Source organism: Schistocerca americana, chromosome 5 (genome assembly GCF_021461395.2).
Source record: "Schistocerca americana isolate TAMUIC-IGC-003095 chromosome 5, iqSchAmer2.1, whole genome shotgun sequence".
Classification (NCBI taxonomy): Eukaryota; Metazoa; Arthropoda; class Insecta; order Orthoptera; family Acrididae; genus Schistocerca; species Schistocerca americana.
In genome coordinates this window covers 308,994,186-309,010,982 of record NC_060123.1, presented here as the reverse complement: position 1 = coordinate 309,010,982, position 16,797 = coordinate 308,994,186, and the positions used below count along the sequence as shown (strand labels likewise).

The following is a 16,797-nucleotide window of genomic DNA, read 5'->3' as shown; positions in this document are numbered from 1 at the left end:
ATGGCCGTTAGATACTTGGGCAGATAGTACGTAGCCACACTCGTCGAGAGGGCAATACCAGACGAAGAAAGCCTACCGCCTTAACGACATACTAACGAAGAACGGATGCTGCGAGAGACAAATTCTATATTCTTTCGGACAGAAGGTATCAGCCCATAAAACACACTGAAGAGCCAAAGAAACTGGTACACCTGCATAATATCTTGCAGGGAACCCTCGGGCACGCACAAGTGCCGCAATACGAAATGAGATGGAATCCACTAATGTCTGAAGTGGTGTTGGAGGGAACTGACACCATAAATCCTGTAGGGGTATCCATAAATCCTTAAGAGTACGAGGGGGTAGAGATCTCTTCTGAACAGCACGCTGCAAGGCATCCCAGATATGCTCAATACTGTTAATGCCTGGGGAGTTTGATGGCCAGCGGAAGTGTTTAAACTCAGAAGTATGTTTCTGGAGCCACTCTGTAGAAATTCTGGATTTGTGGGGTGTCCTGGAATTGACCAAGTCCGTCGGAATGCACAATTTACATGAATGGATGCAAGTGATCAGACACGATGCTAACGCAGATGTCACCTGTCAAAGTCGTATCTAGACGTATCAGGGATCTCATATGACTCCAAATGCACACGCCCCACAACATTACAGAGCCTCCACCAGCTTGAACAGTCCCCTGCTAACATGCAGGGTCCATGGATTCATGAAGTAGTATGCATAGTAGTACAGTCCATCCTCACGATACAATTTGAAACAAGACTCGCCCGGTCAGGCGACATGTTTCCAGTCATCAACAGTCCAATATCCAATGTCGGTGTTGACAGGCCAAAGCGAGGCGTGGCTCTGAGCACTATGGGACTTAACATCTATGGTCATCAGTCCCCTAGAACTTAGAACTACTTAAACCTAACTAACCTAAGGGCATCACACAACACCCAGTCATCACGAGGCAGAGAAAATCCCTGACCCCACCGGGAATCGAACCCGGGAACCCGGGCGTGGGAAGCGAGAACGCTACCGCACAAGCGAGGCGTGCAGATGTGTCGTGCGGTCATCAAGGGTACAGGAGTGGGCTTTCGGCTCCGAAAAGCGCATATCGATGATGCTTCGTTGAATGGTTCGCACGCTGACACTTGTTGATGGCCCAGCACTGAAATCTGCAGCAGTTTTTGGAAGGCTTGCACTTCCGTCACGTTGAACGATTCTCTTCGGTCGTCGTTGGTCCTGTTCTTGCAGGATCTTTTTCCGGCCGCAGAGATGTCGGAGATTTGATGTTTTACCGGATTCCTGATATTCACAGCGCATTCATGAAATAGTCGTACGGGAAAATCCGCATGTCAGCGCTACCTCGGAGATGCTGTGTCCCATCTCTCGTGCGCCGACTATAACATCACGTTCAAACTCACTTAAATCTTCATAACCTGCCAATGTAATAGCAGTAACCGATCTAACAACTGCGCAAGACACTTTTTATCTTACATAGGCCTTGCCGACCGCAACGCCGTATTCTGCCTGTTTACACATCTCTGTATTTGAATACGCAATACCTATACCCGTTTCTCTGGCGCTTCAGCTTACAATGCGATGGGGAGTATAATGGAATGGCGCATCCTGCCTTACACCGAAAGAAAACAAAATCGGCAAAACTGGATTTTACAACAGCGTTTTCCGTCCATCTCATAAAATACGTGCCCTATGAGGTACAGGGAAATACAACTTGGAGTTCCGTAAACTGGGCGTTAACCATATTCCATGCAAATGCGGTACGGCATACGTCGTTCAGACTGTGCAGATGGTCGAGGAGAGCTCGTTCGCTCGCCCCCCTCCCCTCCCCCCCACCCCCCCCCCCACACACACACAAACAATGAACTCAAGCAAGCAAAAAAATCTTTCCAGAAAGAGATTTTCACTCTGCAGCCGAGTGTGCGCTGATGTGAAACTTCCTCGCAGATTAAAACTGTGTTCCGGACCGAGACTCGAACTCGGGACCTTTGCCTTTCGCGGGTAACCACTGATGTTTCACATCAGCGCACACTCCGCTGCAGAGTGAAAATCTCATTCTGGAAACATCCCCAAGGCTGTGGCTAAGCCACGTCTCCGCAATTATCCTTTCTTTCAGGAGTGCTAGTTCTGCAAGTTTCGCAGGAGAGCTTCCGTAAAGTTTGGAAGGTAGGAGACGAGGTACTGGCAGAAGCAAAGCTGTGAGGACGGGGCGTGAGTCGTGCTTGGGTAGCTCACTTGGTAGAGCACTTGCCCGCGAAAGGCGAAGGTCCCGAGTTCGAGTATCGGTCCGGCACACAGTTTTAATGTGCCAGGAATTTTAACAAAATCTTTGGTCGCGGAACACTGCATAGCCCACAGGAAACTCAATGAAATATGGACTTCGCCGTTTGGGACTGAGTTCTAAAGGAGGCTGGTCGAGAGCCTGATCAACGACGACAGTGGCTTGAATGATCGTAAAACATGGGTCCCAGCACTCAGGTAACTGAAGTCGTGACGTCGGCCGAGAGCGCCCTCAGTACGCGACGGGGCCGGCACAAGCAATGAGGGACGGGAATCCGCGCCCAACATTCGGCGGCAGCGCCCTCTACCACTCCATCCGACGCGGCGCAATGCCGGGCAGTCACGGAAAGCGTAGGGAGCGATAAGAGTATGAAGGAGGAGCGATGAAACAAAGATATTCATACTGAAGACGACGGGGGAGGCGGAGCAAGTTTACGCTGTCGAAAATATGTTTCGTTGGACGTCCGAGAGAAATACAAACATAACAGGACTGAGAATGTTCTGCATATAAACGATTTATGAGGTAGAGTCAACAGTATTACTGGGTGTTTCAAAAATGACCGGTATATTTGAAACGGCAATAAAAACTAAACGAGCAGCGATAGAAATACACCGTTTGTTGCAATATGCTTGGGACAACAGTACATTTTCAGGCAGACAAACTTTCGAAATTACAGTAGTTACAATTTTCAACAACAGATGGCGCTGCGGTCTGTGAAACTCTACAGTACGATATTTTCCACATATCCACCATGCGTAGCAATAATATGGCATAGTCTCTGAATGAAATTACCCGAAACCTTTGACAACGTGTCTGGCGGAATGGCTTCACATGCAGATGAGATGTACTGCTTCAGCTGTTCAATTGTTTCTGGATTCTGGCGGTACACCTGGTCTTTCAAGTGTCCCCACAGAAAGAAGTCACAGGGGTTCATGTCTGGCGAATAGGGACGCCAATCCACGCCGCCTCCTGTATGTTTCGGATAGCCCAAAGCAATCACACGATCATCGAAATATTCATTCAGGAAACTAAAGACGTCGGCCGTGCGATGTGGCCGGGCACCATCTTGCATAAACCACGAGGTGTTCGCAGTGTCGTCTAAGGCAGTTTGTACCGCCCCAAATTCACGAAGAATGTCCAGATAGCGTGATGCAGTAATCGTTTCGGATCTGAAAAATGGGCCAATGATTCCTTTGGAAGAAATGGCGGCCCAGACCAGTACTTTTTGAGGATGCAGGGACGATGGGACTGCAACATGGGGCTTTTCGGTTCCCCATATGCGCCAGTTCTGTTTATTGACGAAGCCGTCCAGGTAAAAATAAGCTTCGTCAGTAAACCAAATGCTGCCCACATGCATATCGCCGTCATCAATCCTGTGCACTATATCGTTAGCGAATGTCTCTCGTGCAGCAATGGTAGCGGTTGCCCTACCTTTCCAGCACGTTCATCCGTTACGTTCCCAGTCCGTTGAAATTTTTCAAACAGATCCTTTATTGTATCGCTTTTCGGTCCTTTGGTTACATTAAACCTCCGTTGAAAACTTCGTCTTGTTGCAACAACACTGTGTTCTAGGCGGTGGAATTCCAACACCAGAAAAATCCTCTGTTCTAAGGAATAAACCATGTTGTCTACAGCACACTTGCACGTTGTGAACAGCACACGCTTACAGCAGAAACACGACGTACAGAATGGCGCACCCACAGACTGCGTTGTCTTCTATATCTTTCACATCACTTGCAGCGCCATCTGTTGTTGAAAATTGTAACTACTGTAATTTCGAAAGTTTGTCCGCCTGAAAATGTACTGTTGTCCCAAGCATATTGCAACAAACGGTGTATTTCTATCGCTGCTCGTTTAGTTTTTATTGCCGTTTCAAATACACCGGTCATTTTTGAAACACCCTGTATCATACACGGGTTTGATAAGCGAGTTAACATGGCAGTATTTGCAACAAATACGCTTCTCGTAGCGGGGAGATCTTTTCATGGAATTTCAATAGTCAGATTTCACACCTCAATTAGAAAATATTTTTCTGACTACCAGTTACTTAAGCAGAAATGACCGTCATAAAAGAATACGTGGTCAGAACGCGTACGGAAAGAAGTGTTCATGTTTTTTGTGTGTTATTAGAGAGAGATATGGTGGATATATAGTCTGAAAAATCGTTCCATGCACTGTCTGCCAAGCACTTAAGTGTGCAGTGTAAAGAAATAATGTAATTGTAGATACTGTTCGCTGTTGTTGTTGTATGCAGGAAGAAATCGTCACAGGAGGGCGATCAGAAAATCAGTAACGATAGAGACAGTGTTTCCTCGGGGTGTACACTACTGCGATTCTCTTTAAATGTACGTAAGCGCGAGCTAACGGCCATAATAAAGAGAAAGAACCAGAGATATCCAGTTTCATCATCACATTAAGACATCTGTTGCCTGTTATGTAATTTAAAAATGTTGGGAGTTGTAGCATGATTGTGGCCTATCGCTCTGCGATTTCGTTTCCGCTCTGTCACGAGTACGCGATAATTAACTTTGTGAGCAGGGTACATTGCGCTGGGAGTGGCAAGTATTCGACTTCTCGCAAGAAGATATTGGGCCCCGGGAGCTCAGCAGTCTCATGAGCTCCGCAGAAGGCTTTTCACGGTGTCTCCACAGCAGAGAACGATCACATCTTGGGTGGCAACCTGTTATTGAGGAAACTCGTCTTATTTCCCGAAATGCTTATTGATTTCGCTTCCTGCAGTCTTAACATGAGTCACACAGAGTTCAGAGACATTTTATTTTAGTTTGCAACAATTTTCAGACCGTTGCTCTCTATTATTGATTTTCAATTGTTACTTGATTAGATTTAAGTTTTGTGTTCTCAATTGATTTACATTCCGAGATTTCGTATGTCCTACAACTTCCCTATTCCCCAAGCGACCCTTAGTAAGAATAACTAGCTGCAGTTATAGGACATTTGCTTAGTTTCGACGTGTTTCTGATGTGTGCAGTGACCAAGCGTTATTTTTAAAGATATAAGAGAGGCAGACGTGGTAACGAGTGTCCAAAGCTCACAGGTTTAAAACAGTAGGAGTAATTGGTGTTCGACGTACTGTATCTTGTTACAGTCTTTTCGTGGTATGGTAATTGTGTTCACTGTGCCACGCGTTCCACGTAGAACATTTTCCATATTTTGCATTGCATTTCCGTTGGCATCAAAGCAGATAATTACAAGCCGACATACGTTTTTGTTCCTATTGAAAGGGTACAGTACCGCCCGACAGTGAAAATAGGTACAACATACTTCATTATTTTTGTCAGAACAACATATTTTTTCTAATAATAACTCAATTTCAATTAATACAGTGAAGCCGGATACCTGTGTGGGAAAGAATGACAATTTATTTATTTAATTGATCACATGTGCACTCCCACAAAATAAATCCCTACATCCAGTTTGGTGAGATCTGTGAAATGAATGAATGTATGGTCGTCTGCTAACCGCAGATAGTGAATGTGAATATATGATCATCTTTGAGACGATCCTTTGGCCACCTTTGGTGGAACCAAAGAGATGAAACTTATCGGAGCTTTGAGCGCCTGAAATGTGGCTGACCAATACGGTAGCATGGTCTTCCCCCACCTCGACAGAGGTGCGAGATGACCTAAAGAACGGCCATGTTTCAGGACTCTGCCGCTGGATCTTGTGCTGTTAAGACCTGTTTTAGTTGTGCTCCGTAAAGACAAAAGAGTGGAGACATGGTATGCATGTGGAATATTTAAGAGTAGTTTGAAAGAATAATTTCTCTATTTCAGGAACTTTTGTGGGGAGAATTAAATGTCAGGCAGGTAATATTAATGGGATCATAGTAATCTTCGGAAGTGACCAACGGCCACAATGAAACCACGTGTAGCAATAAGTTGAAATACCCCCGTGTGCTTAAGTTAAGCTGAATTACTAGCGTGTGTACAATAAGTTGAAATATTTAAGAAATGGCGTGTGCAGGACTTGAAATTAGAGACGAGTACTTCCACGTCGTGAGTACTGTGTGAATCTCAAACTGTGTATGAGACAAAAGATAAAGAGAAGTACTCGTCCATGGTATCAGTTGAGGACTCGCGTGTGTGATGAATATGTTCTTAATATTACTTTGCGTGATATGATTCCGTGTGACACTAGATTCAAACTCTGAGAGAGAAGCAAGGTGAGTCGGCCGTCTATCCAGCAACGCCACTTGGCTTGCATTGCACAGGAAGACGTGCATATATCTCCAGAGTTCATAGTAGGAAAGTGGAATTACAAAGTGGGGCAGTGTTGTGTGAAACTGGGATAAATATTAATTGAAGTGGGAAAGCTGAAAGTGATAATGTTGTGACTATTCCCTGTGTAGTATTTCATGTTGTAGTGTGGTGTATGTCATGTAATTTAAGTATGTGTGGTTTGCATGGGAGAGTAGCAAGGTAGTTTCAAAAGATTAGTGGGTTATGCGTGTTCCTTTTGTATTGCTCGGTCTGGAGGAAAGTTTCGTGATGATGATTGTGAGAGTCGAAGGGTGAGAAATAATAAAAGATCCACCATCCTATCCAGAAAGTGCACTGTAGCTTTAAATAATTACGAGACCATAAGGTAGAGAATCACCAATGTTAAGCCATGCCCACTGGGCGGAATTTCTCATGTGTTATTGTTGTAGGTTATAGAATTTGTGTGTTTAGGTTATAGAATTTATCCGAATAAATAAGTTAGTGAAAAGAAAAAGATTGGTGGACTTTTCCTTCGAATTGTATGTTGTCATGATGTCTCGAATTTATAATGTGTGCGCCATTCATATTCAGTGCGGTGGCCACGTGTTGATAAAAGCCGTTAAATAAAAGAAAAAAGAAAATGTGGTATTGCCAGTGCGTAGTGAACAGTCTGAGTTCTGCAAATTACTGATAATCAGATGTGAGTTTCCGTTGTGTATTATTCATACAGGAGGTTGATTAGTTACTTAACTGTGAGTACGAGAGTTCATGTTACTCGATGAATAAGAATGAATCCACTCCCTTGGCAGACCACTCATCTTGCAGGCCTGACTGCTTGATGCCACAGTATGAGCTAGGCATGTGGGTGCCTCTCATAATTTCGACCCTGCCAGGATATTTTTTGCCAGGATGTTTTGCCAGGATATTTTGCCAGGATATTTTTGCCAGGATATTTTGCTGTTAGGGTTTGCTGTTAAGATATTTTTAATGGAATATATTGTGATAGCGCTAAGAAGTAAAATTTTTTGTTTGTTTGGAATTTTCTTTCTGGCTTGGTGAGGATCTTTTATTTCTTTTATGTAATTAATTGCTATATCGTCCAAGGCTGGAAGATCGTTGCATAATTCTTTTTGCGTAATGTCCGTAGTAACTAGGTCGCAGTCGAAAAGTGTAGTAACCATGGAGAATAGTGATTCTGGGGTGAACGTAGCAGTGCAGCAGGAAGTAGGTGTCGACCATGGGCTAATAAGCGGGAACGGCAAACACTCGGAAGGGGCTGAATTGTTCAATGGACCGCGGCTAGGTGATCCTTTATGTGGCAGGCTTTGTCCACAAACGGGGGCTTTTCCCGACGACGCGGGCGAGCCGGGACTAGGTCAGGTGTGCGGTGAAAGTGCAGCTACCCTTAGCGAAGCTACGGTTTCTCAGGCGAACGAGGTGAGCGCGCCGAAAGTAGCAAATGACAATGTGCTACTGCAGTTTTTACAGAAGATGGATAAAGATAATAAGGAAAGATTAGAATCGATGAATAGAGATAATAAGGAGAGAGATAGGGAGACTAAGGAAAGATTGGAAGCATATAAGGATAGATTGGAAGCGATTGATAAAGATAATAAGGAAAGATGGGAAGCGTATAAGGAAAGATTGGAAGCGATGGATATAGATAAAAAGGAAAGATTGGATGCGGTGGATAAAGATAATAAGGAAAGATTGGAGGCAGTGGATAAGGGAAATAAAGAGGCAATAACGAAGTTACACACACTTATCGATGAGCGTCTGCCCGCAATCGGTTAGATGAGGGGGAGAAGAATCTGGGTGCATTGAAGCAAGTATGTGACGCCGTGAAAGAAAAAGCCAATAATTTGGAGGTACGAATATTTGCAATAGAGAGTGATACTACAGAACGTAGGGACGTGTTGCCGGATGAGCGAATCAAAGAGGTAGTGGTCAGAATGAATACGATTAGTGCAGATGTAGAAAAGATCAGTATAAGAGGCGAGACATGCTCTGACAGTATGCAGCGCGAGGTTTATGCTAACCAGGGGGAGATACAATCGCTATTACAGCTTAAAGAGGCGCAATTAGAAATAAGTAGGAAACATAGTGAAGAACTAGCACAGTTGCAATTAGCATGCAGTAGCGAAGGTGACACACCACCAGGTAGATTGCAGAGGGAGAGTGAGATAAATTCAAAAAACGAAAATAGGCAGAAGGAGGAAGACGAACTCAGAGAGTTAGAAGAACGGTTGTGTCGGATAAAACAGGTGGCAAACCCAACTGGGTATAGTCCAAGGCTGTCTCAATTTCACGATTCATTACCTTCATCATGGGGACCGCTCCTCAAAATGAAGTTTGTGTGTAACCATTTGAGGGACGAGGCTAGAGCGAAAATGCAGGAAGTTATTAAAGACTGTAGTGGCTATTTAAATGAATTCTGGTCGAAAAGTAAGCAGGACCAGGTTACGCAAAGCATATTGATGATGCCAAATTGTAACGAAGGTGGTATAAGAGATCCAGTGGCGTGCTATCAGGAAATGCTGAGACGAAATAGGTATTTGGATGTGCCATACGAACCTGGGGAGCTCTTTAGGATCTGTATGACGAAGTTGCCAGTGAAATTGCGCAGAGATATAGTGATAGCAGGCAGAGGCTTAGACGATTCTTCGTCATTTCAGCACTTGTTACAGGAACTTGGTAATGAGAACAACATCGTAAACGGAGCCACGACTCATAGGTCAGACAGAGTCGAGGATAGGAACGGCAGAAACTATCAGAATGACAGGAGAGCATGGAATCCTGGCATTTCATTCTTGTCATAATGGACTGAAGGATAGGAGAAACTAGTCCAACATATCCGCCCTTAGCATCTTGCCTTAAAACACATGCAGCTGGCACTGAAAATTGTCTATGTAACAGACATACTCTACTGATAAGTAGGAATGCAAATACCATACTTCTGATCAGAGAATAAAACACCAGTAATGGCATCTGTTAGGCTGGTCTCTCAGAGCAAAATTTGCAAATTTTTATTTCGAACACTAAAGTAAAAGGACTGTTTCCTCAAAACAAACCAGTTGCTAAAAAAAAATGTTATGTAATAGTGCCAATGAGTCCAGTTTAATTAGTGTGATTTGACTATTGCAGGTACTTAACACGTAATGTAAAAAGTCAACATTGTGATCTGTATGGAATAGGGTACGTTTATACTGCTGTTACAGGTAACATCAGTAATGTGATCGAAGTTTTTAAATTAGATGCCATCTGATCTATAGTATGTCATTGTCGTGGTGACAGTTATAATGAAGTGCAGTGTATGGTTGTTCGGAATCTGGTGTTAGGGAAAGAGGCCACTAGCACCTAAGTTTCTAACACTTGGGCTGCCCATTTCTCCAAGCTTGTATACTCTCTGCACACATTTAATTTCCATGTAAGCTCAGATTCCTAACTAGCAAATTCTTTACTGTGTATAGTGGACCATTCAGAGTGAGGCGAATTGTCCAGGAAAATGCTGTACTGATTGAGACGATCAAGGGAAAACAATCGCGTGGGCTTCATCACATTTCTAACATCAAATTATGGAAAAGTTAAGGATAGATCGAAAGTAGGCAATTTATGGTAAATAGTCAGTGTATTTATTTGTGGTGTGTAACGTTGTGCAGGGTCAAATCGAACATAACAATTTTCAGCCGGGATGTCAGGAAGTATGACGGAATAGACTGGTCGAATGAGTCATGAACAGTAGTCGACAGAGTGGTGTATGTACGTATTTTTTGTCATATGAATAAGGATCAAGCAGAAACGACGTGATGATTAATGAGTGGATAAAGATGGTAGATAGAGAAGCGACGTGATAAATAGTAGTGGATAAAGGTGATATTTAAGGAGAGAAGCGACGTGAAGCAGTGTGATTAATAAAGAGAGATTCGACGTGATGAAACAGTGGTAAATAAAGGTGAGTAGAACTAATAATGTGGAGATGTCTTAGAGGTATGTAACAGATAGGCCTGTGTATGCTGCAATCGAGATTGATGCGAATGACGAAGGAAGACCAGGAAATGATGGAGTTTAGGTTATAGAATTGATTGGAATAAATAAGTTAGTGAAAAGAAAAAGATTGGTGGACTTTTCCTTCGAATTGTATGTTGTCATGATGTCCCGAATTTATAATGTGTGCGCCATTCATATTCAGTGCGGTGGCCACGTGTTGATAAAAGCCGTTAAATAAAAGAAAAAAGAAAATGTGGTATTGCCAGTGCGTAGTGAACAGTCAGAGTTCTGCAAATTACTGATAGTCAGATGTGAGTTTCCGTTGCGTATTATTCATACAGGAGGTTGATTAGTGACTTAATTGTGAGTACGAGAGTTCATGTTACTCGATAAATAAGAATGAATCCACTCGCTTGGCAGACCACTCATCTTGCAGGCCTGACTGCTTGATGCCACAGTATGAGCTAGGCATGTGGGTGCCTCTCACTATGACACGGCAACAAATTTTCAGGTTAACAGTACGAAGTGATATGAAATGGGATAGACATAAGAAATCAGTAATAACAAAGGCAAATTGTAGACTTAAATTTGTTGGTCTGTTTCTGGGAAGTGTCGTGCACCTGTAAAGGAAACGGTATGCAAGGCGATAGTGCGACCACTTCTGGAGCACTGCTCCATTATTTGGAACCGAACGGGGGAGTGGCTCTTGGTTGACACTTGACTCTAATCACACTGGAAGTGTACCCGGGAGGATGGCGGTTCAGAGCCCCAACCAGCCCTCCACATGTACGTTTCCATGGTATTTCCTTAAAAAAAGACGAATACCAGAATGATTCCTATCAACGGCTACGGCGGATTTCTTTTCACATTTTTCCACACTCGGAAATCGTGCTCCCTCTCAATTGGCAAAGAGGCCTTTAAAGCATAATTTTCCTTCCTTCTAGTATCTTGAGCTTTATCAAGGGAGCATGACAGTAGAGATCGATTGAATTCATAAACATGATGTTAGGATCGTAACAGGTAGCTGTAGCCTATACGCAGGTGTAACAGTGACGCTCAGGCAATTTAAATCCAAACTTTGTAGGAAGAGGCTATGTTTTAAGACAGAAACTCTGGCAGATGAGTAGAGACAGCTGGAATCTGAAGAACACTGTGAAATGATTTTACTACCTCTATAGTTTATCTCGCATAGTGGTCATGAGGATAATAGAGATTAGGGCGCATACTCAGACATTCTTGCCTCGCTACAGATAATTTATTAGATGGGTCCTACAGTACTATCATACGATTACACGATAAATCATGTACATTTAAAGGTTATCGATTCGACTAATGAAGCAGAGAAAGGCTGAGTCTCATGTGAGATACAATCCACCAAGTGCTGTAGAGTAGCTTGATGGGAATATACCTGCGTACATTACATTTATTCGCAATTGTGAATATGAACAATCATCAGCTGTAGAATGGAATGACGACACTGAAAATTTATACCGGACCGGGACCCGAACCCGAATTTCCCGCTTATCGCGAGCGGTCGCCTTACCATTTGGCTATGACTGCATGACTCACGTCCACACTCAAACTTCCATATGCCGTCAACCATGCATCTACAGCCTGTACTGGCCGGCCGGTGTGGCCGTGCGGTTCTAGGCGCTTCAGTCTAGAACCACGTGACCGCTACGGTCGCAGGTTCGAATTCTGCCCCTGTCATGGATGTGTGTGATGTCCTTAGGTTAATTAGGTTTAAGTAGTTCTAAGTTCTAGGGGACTGATGACCACAGATGTTAAGTCCCATGGTGCTCAGAGCCATCTGAACCATTTTGAACAACCTGTACCCGTACATCCATTACGTATATTCCCGTAGCGGTTAGACATTTTACTTGAAAGATACTTGACCGGTGTCGGCATATTAATTGGATATTGCAGTGCCTGTGTTACTCTGAAATGGCCAGTTCCTTTTGACATGCATGCATGTCCGGCGAAACTTTGCATCGTAATTCAAAATAATACAGGACTGCAATATCATATATACCTCTGTACGCCTGCTTTTCTCCTGCTAGAAGCCTTTGTGTGTACGGTTACCGCCTGCTTAGCGTTGCATATTATTAAGTTATCCCCGAACTCCTTTGCTTCCCTCACACATTTCCGCACGATCATTCAGTGTGCGAGTTTATTTGGCCATGGTACGAGGCAACGGGTGATGCTGGAATAGCACAAACAAAGCATTTATTGCGCAGAAGTTTCGCCATTAAACACTATCAGCTGGGAAACTAATGAAAGAAATATCCAATAGCTTTCATAATAATGCACGAATCAACAGTGAGATTACAACTCACTGCACGTGATATTACGATAATCGTGCTCTGAGAGGTATTATAATTACAGGCAGAACCATTTTATAAATAAATCGAAACACATAAATACACATACAGCGCAAGTTTGTGTACGCGTCCACGGGTGCCACAGCACTTTCAAGGCAACAATACTGGGCCGGACAAAAACAGGGAAACATCGTGAAAAATGCAGGTGGTAGCCAAGCTGCAGGTTATGCTGTCGTCTTTGACACGAACGGCACCTGTGCAATGTCCTAAATTCGTTGCGAGTGTCAGGCGTGCTTATAACAGTGCTCTATGTAAGCTCGCCAGACAGCAAATCAGCCACCCCTCAAGAACTCATTACAAGCATCATTTAATACCGTGTAATTTCTAAAATCATTGGGGGAAGTGGCAACAAAACGACTATTCACGTTGGTGTGTAGAATATATGAGTCTGGCGATATACCATCTGACTTTCGGAAAAGCATCATCCACACAATTCCGAAGACGGCAAGAGCTGACAAGTGCGAGAACTATCGCACAATCAGCTTAACGGCTCATGCATCGAAGCTGCTTACAAGAATAATATACAGAAGAATGGAAAAGAAAATTGAGAATGCGCTAGGTGACGATCAGTTTGGCTTTACGAAAAGTAAAGGGATGAGAGAGGCAATTCTGACGTTACGGCTAATAATGGAAGCAAGGCTAAAGAACAATCAAGACACTTTCATAGGATTTGTCGACCTGGAAAAAGCGTTCGACAATATAAAATGGTGCAAGCTGTTCGAGATTCTGAAAAAAGTAGGGGTAAGCTATAGGGAGAGACGGGTCATATACAATATGTACAACAACCAAGAGGGAATAATAAGAGTGGACGATCAAGAACGAAGTGCTCGTATTAAGAAGGGTGTAAGACAAGGCTGTAGCCTTTCGCCCCTACTCTTCAATCTGTACATCGAGGAAGCAATGATGGAAATAAAAGAAACGTTCAGGAGTGGAATTAAAATACAAGGTGAAAGGATATCACTGATACGATTCGCTGATGACATTGCTATCCTGAGTGAAAGTGAAGAAGAATTAAATGATCAGCTGAACGGAATGAACAGTCTAATGAGTACACAGCATGGTTTGAGAGTAAATCGGAGAAAGACGAAGGTAATGAGAAGTAGTAGAAATGAGAACAGCGTGAAACTTAACATCAGGATTGATGGTCACGAAGTCAATGAAGTTAAGGAATTCTGCTACCTAGGCAGTAAAATAACCAATGACGGACGGAGCAAGGAGGACATCAAAAGCAGACTCGCTATGGCAAAAAAGGCATTCCTGGCCAAGAGAAGTCTACTAATATCAAATACTGGCCTTAATTTGAGGAACAAATTTCTGAGGATGTACGTCTGGAGTGCAGCATTGTATGGTAGTGAAACATGGACTGTGGGAAAACCGGAACAGAACAGAATCGAAGCATTTGAGATGTGGTGCTATAGACGAATGTTGAAAATTAGGTGGACTGATAAGGTAAGGAATGAGGAGGTTCTACGCAGAATCGGAGAGGAAAGGAATATGTGGAAAATACTGATAAGGAGAAGGGACAGGATGATAGGACATCTGCTAAGACACGAGGGAATGACTTCCATGGTACTAGAGGGAGCTGTAGAGGGCAAAAACTGTAGAGGAAGACAGGGATTGGAATACGTCAAGCAAATAATTGAGGACGTAGGTTGCAAGTGCTACTCTGAGATGAAGAGGTTAGCACAGGAAAGGAATTCGTGGCGGGCTGCATCAAACCAGTCAGTAGACTGATGACCAAAAAAATTCCGCCCTATCGCTTGGATCCGCTTAGGAGGTGAGTCCGCAAGGCTCTACAGAACGTTGCGTACAGGTGAAGGCACTCGCTGACCAGTTGACAGCACAATTCCACCAAATTGCAAGGATGCTGATGTCGGCGTTTTTCCCCGCTGTTCCAACGAATCCCACAGGTCTTCTGTGGGATTCAAGTCATGTGATTTTGCGTGCCAATCGAGATGTAATATGATGGGAGAGTATTCAGAAAAGCGGTCACGTATTTAAATGCGAACATGGTAATGTGTTACGACAGCGAAAGGAACCTGTGACCACTGGAGAAAGTGCCACAAGTTCCTCCAAAAAACCGTAACACAACACACACACAAATGTCAAACTAAAAATGTAAATCCACCTGATGATGGAGGTTTAAACTTTTGAAACGCGTCATGGAGATGAATAACCAGTGACTGTTAACAGTAAACTTGTTGTTTCATTTAACGGTCATGTATTCTTCGATCTTCTATGAACTTCACTGTTGTCGTCTTGTGAGGTGACAGGTACCAAATGTCCATTCCATATAGCTACCGCCGCAATGTTCTCTCGCTAACAGCTCCCTGCATATTTTCCTTTCGGGTTTGGAAGCTATTTTGGTTCACAAGCCATGAACTCGTCTCCGATCTCTCTTAGTCAGGATCTTTTAGGGACGACAACGGTAACGTCGTGTGTCGTGGCCACCTGTGTTACACCACTGCCTGTAGACACGTTGAACAGTCCGCTGCGAAAGAGTGACAAATGCAGCAACTTCACACACCATATGGCCATGGGCAAGACCAAACACAAGTGCCCCTTTTTGGCACTCTTTCACATCCCTGTATTTACACATGCTTAGTTATAATGTCCGCTTGAAATGTAACTGTCTCATTGATAGCTTCTGCATTATGCTCACGTAGAGGCAATGCGTGAGCGGCTGGGTACGTGACTCGATCGCAACGCCATCTATCAATGCTTAACGATTCATCTGTGCATGCGCACTGGGGTGACAAATTTACTGTCTGACGAGCTTAGTTGTGAGTGCATTATGTCGGAGCTAAGTGAGCTCTAACGTGTGCAAAGTGTTTAGTGCTTGTATGGTGGGTGCTTGAATAATCAAGGAAGCCGAGTGTTCGTTGTTTCAAGAGGCACTGTACCGAAGGTTTCTACAGGATAAAAAGAAGCGGGAAAACATCATACGCTATGTCACAACCGGGACGAAAGTATGTGTCGAAAGTTTTTGGGAGACGGTCACTGAAGAGGACTGTGGCGAAAAATAAGAGGACGACGGCTGCAGAAGTCTCTAAAGAACTGAATGCCATGCTCGCGAACCCTGTGAGCACCAAGACAACACGAAGTGAACTTGGGAAGCAGGAAAATGCAGGCGAGCTGGAGTTCAAAAACCACTCATTAGTGATGCATATTCCCTCAACAGGAAAATGTGGTACCGAAGCCAAAGAACCTGAACTATGGAGCAGTGGGAGAGAGACATTTGGTTGGATTAGTCTTCGTTCAACTTTTTCTGAACTTCTGACCGAGTTTAAGTCCCAAGAGGGAAACATACCGGTGGTTTGGTAATGATTTAGGCAGCCATGTCGTGGTACTGCATGGGGCCCATGGTTGCTCTGCAAGGACGCATTACTGCCAAGAATTAAGGGGCCAGGATTAAGGTGCCAGGATTAAGGGGCCAGGATTGAGTGGCCAGGATTGAGTGGCCAGGATTGAGTGGCCAGGATTGAGTGGCCAGGATTGAGTGGCCAGGATTATGTGGCAAGGATTATGTGGCCAGGATTATGTGGCCATTTAGGTTGATCGGGTCGATCCTATGGTATAATGTTTATTCCCCAGTGGTGATGCTATATTCTAAGACGACAGGGTTCCTGTTCGCACAGTTCGCATCGTCCGGGACTGGCTTTGTGAGCACGACGATGGATTATTGTCGCATCTCCACTGCCCGCCACAGCCACTAAGATCTCAGTATTATTGAGACTTTGTGGTCTACTTTAGAGAGAAGCGTGGGTGGTCGCTATCCACCTCCGTCATCGTTACCAAATGGTTGAAATGGCTCTGAGCACTATGCGACTTAACTTCTGGGGTCATCAGTCGCCTAGAACTTGGAACTAATTAAACCTAACTAACCCAGGACATCACACACATCCATGCCCGAGGCAGGATTCGAACC

General features: G+C 43.9%; 1 protein-coding gene across 1 annotated transcript in view; it reads right to left on the bottom strand.

Annotated features, from left to right (window-relative positions):
* LOC124616334 (C-Maf-inducing protein-like) overlaps positions 1–16,797 on the bottom strand; it is a 949,846-nt gene that overhangs the window by 357,401 nt on the left and 575,648 nt on the right. The gene's annotated exons all lie outside the window — the stretch shown is intronic.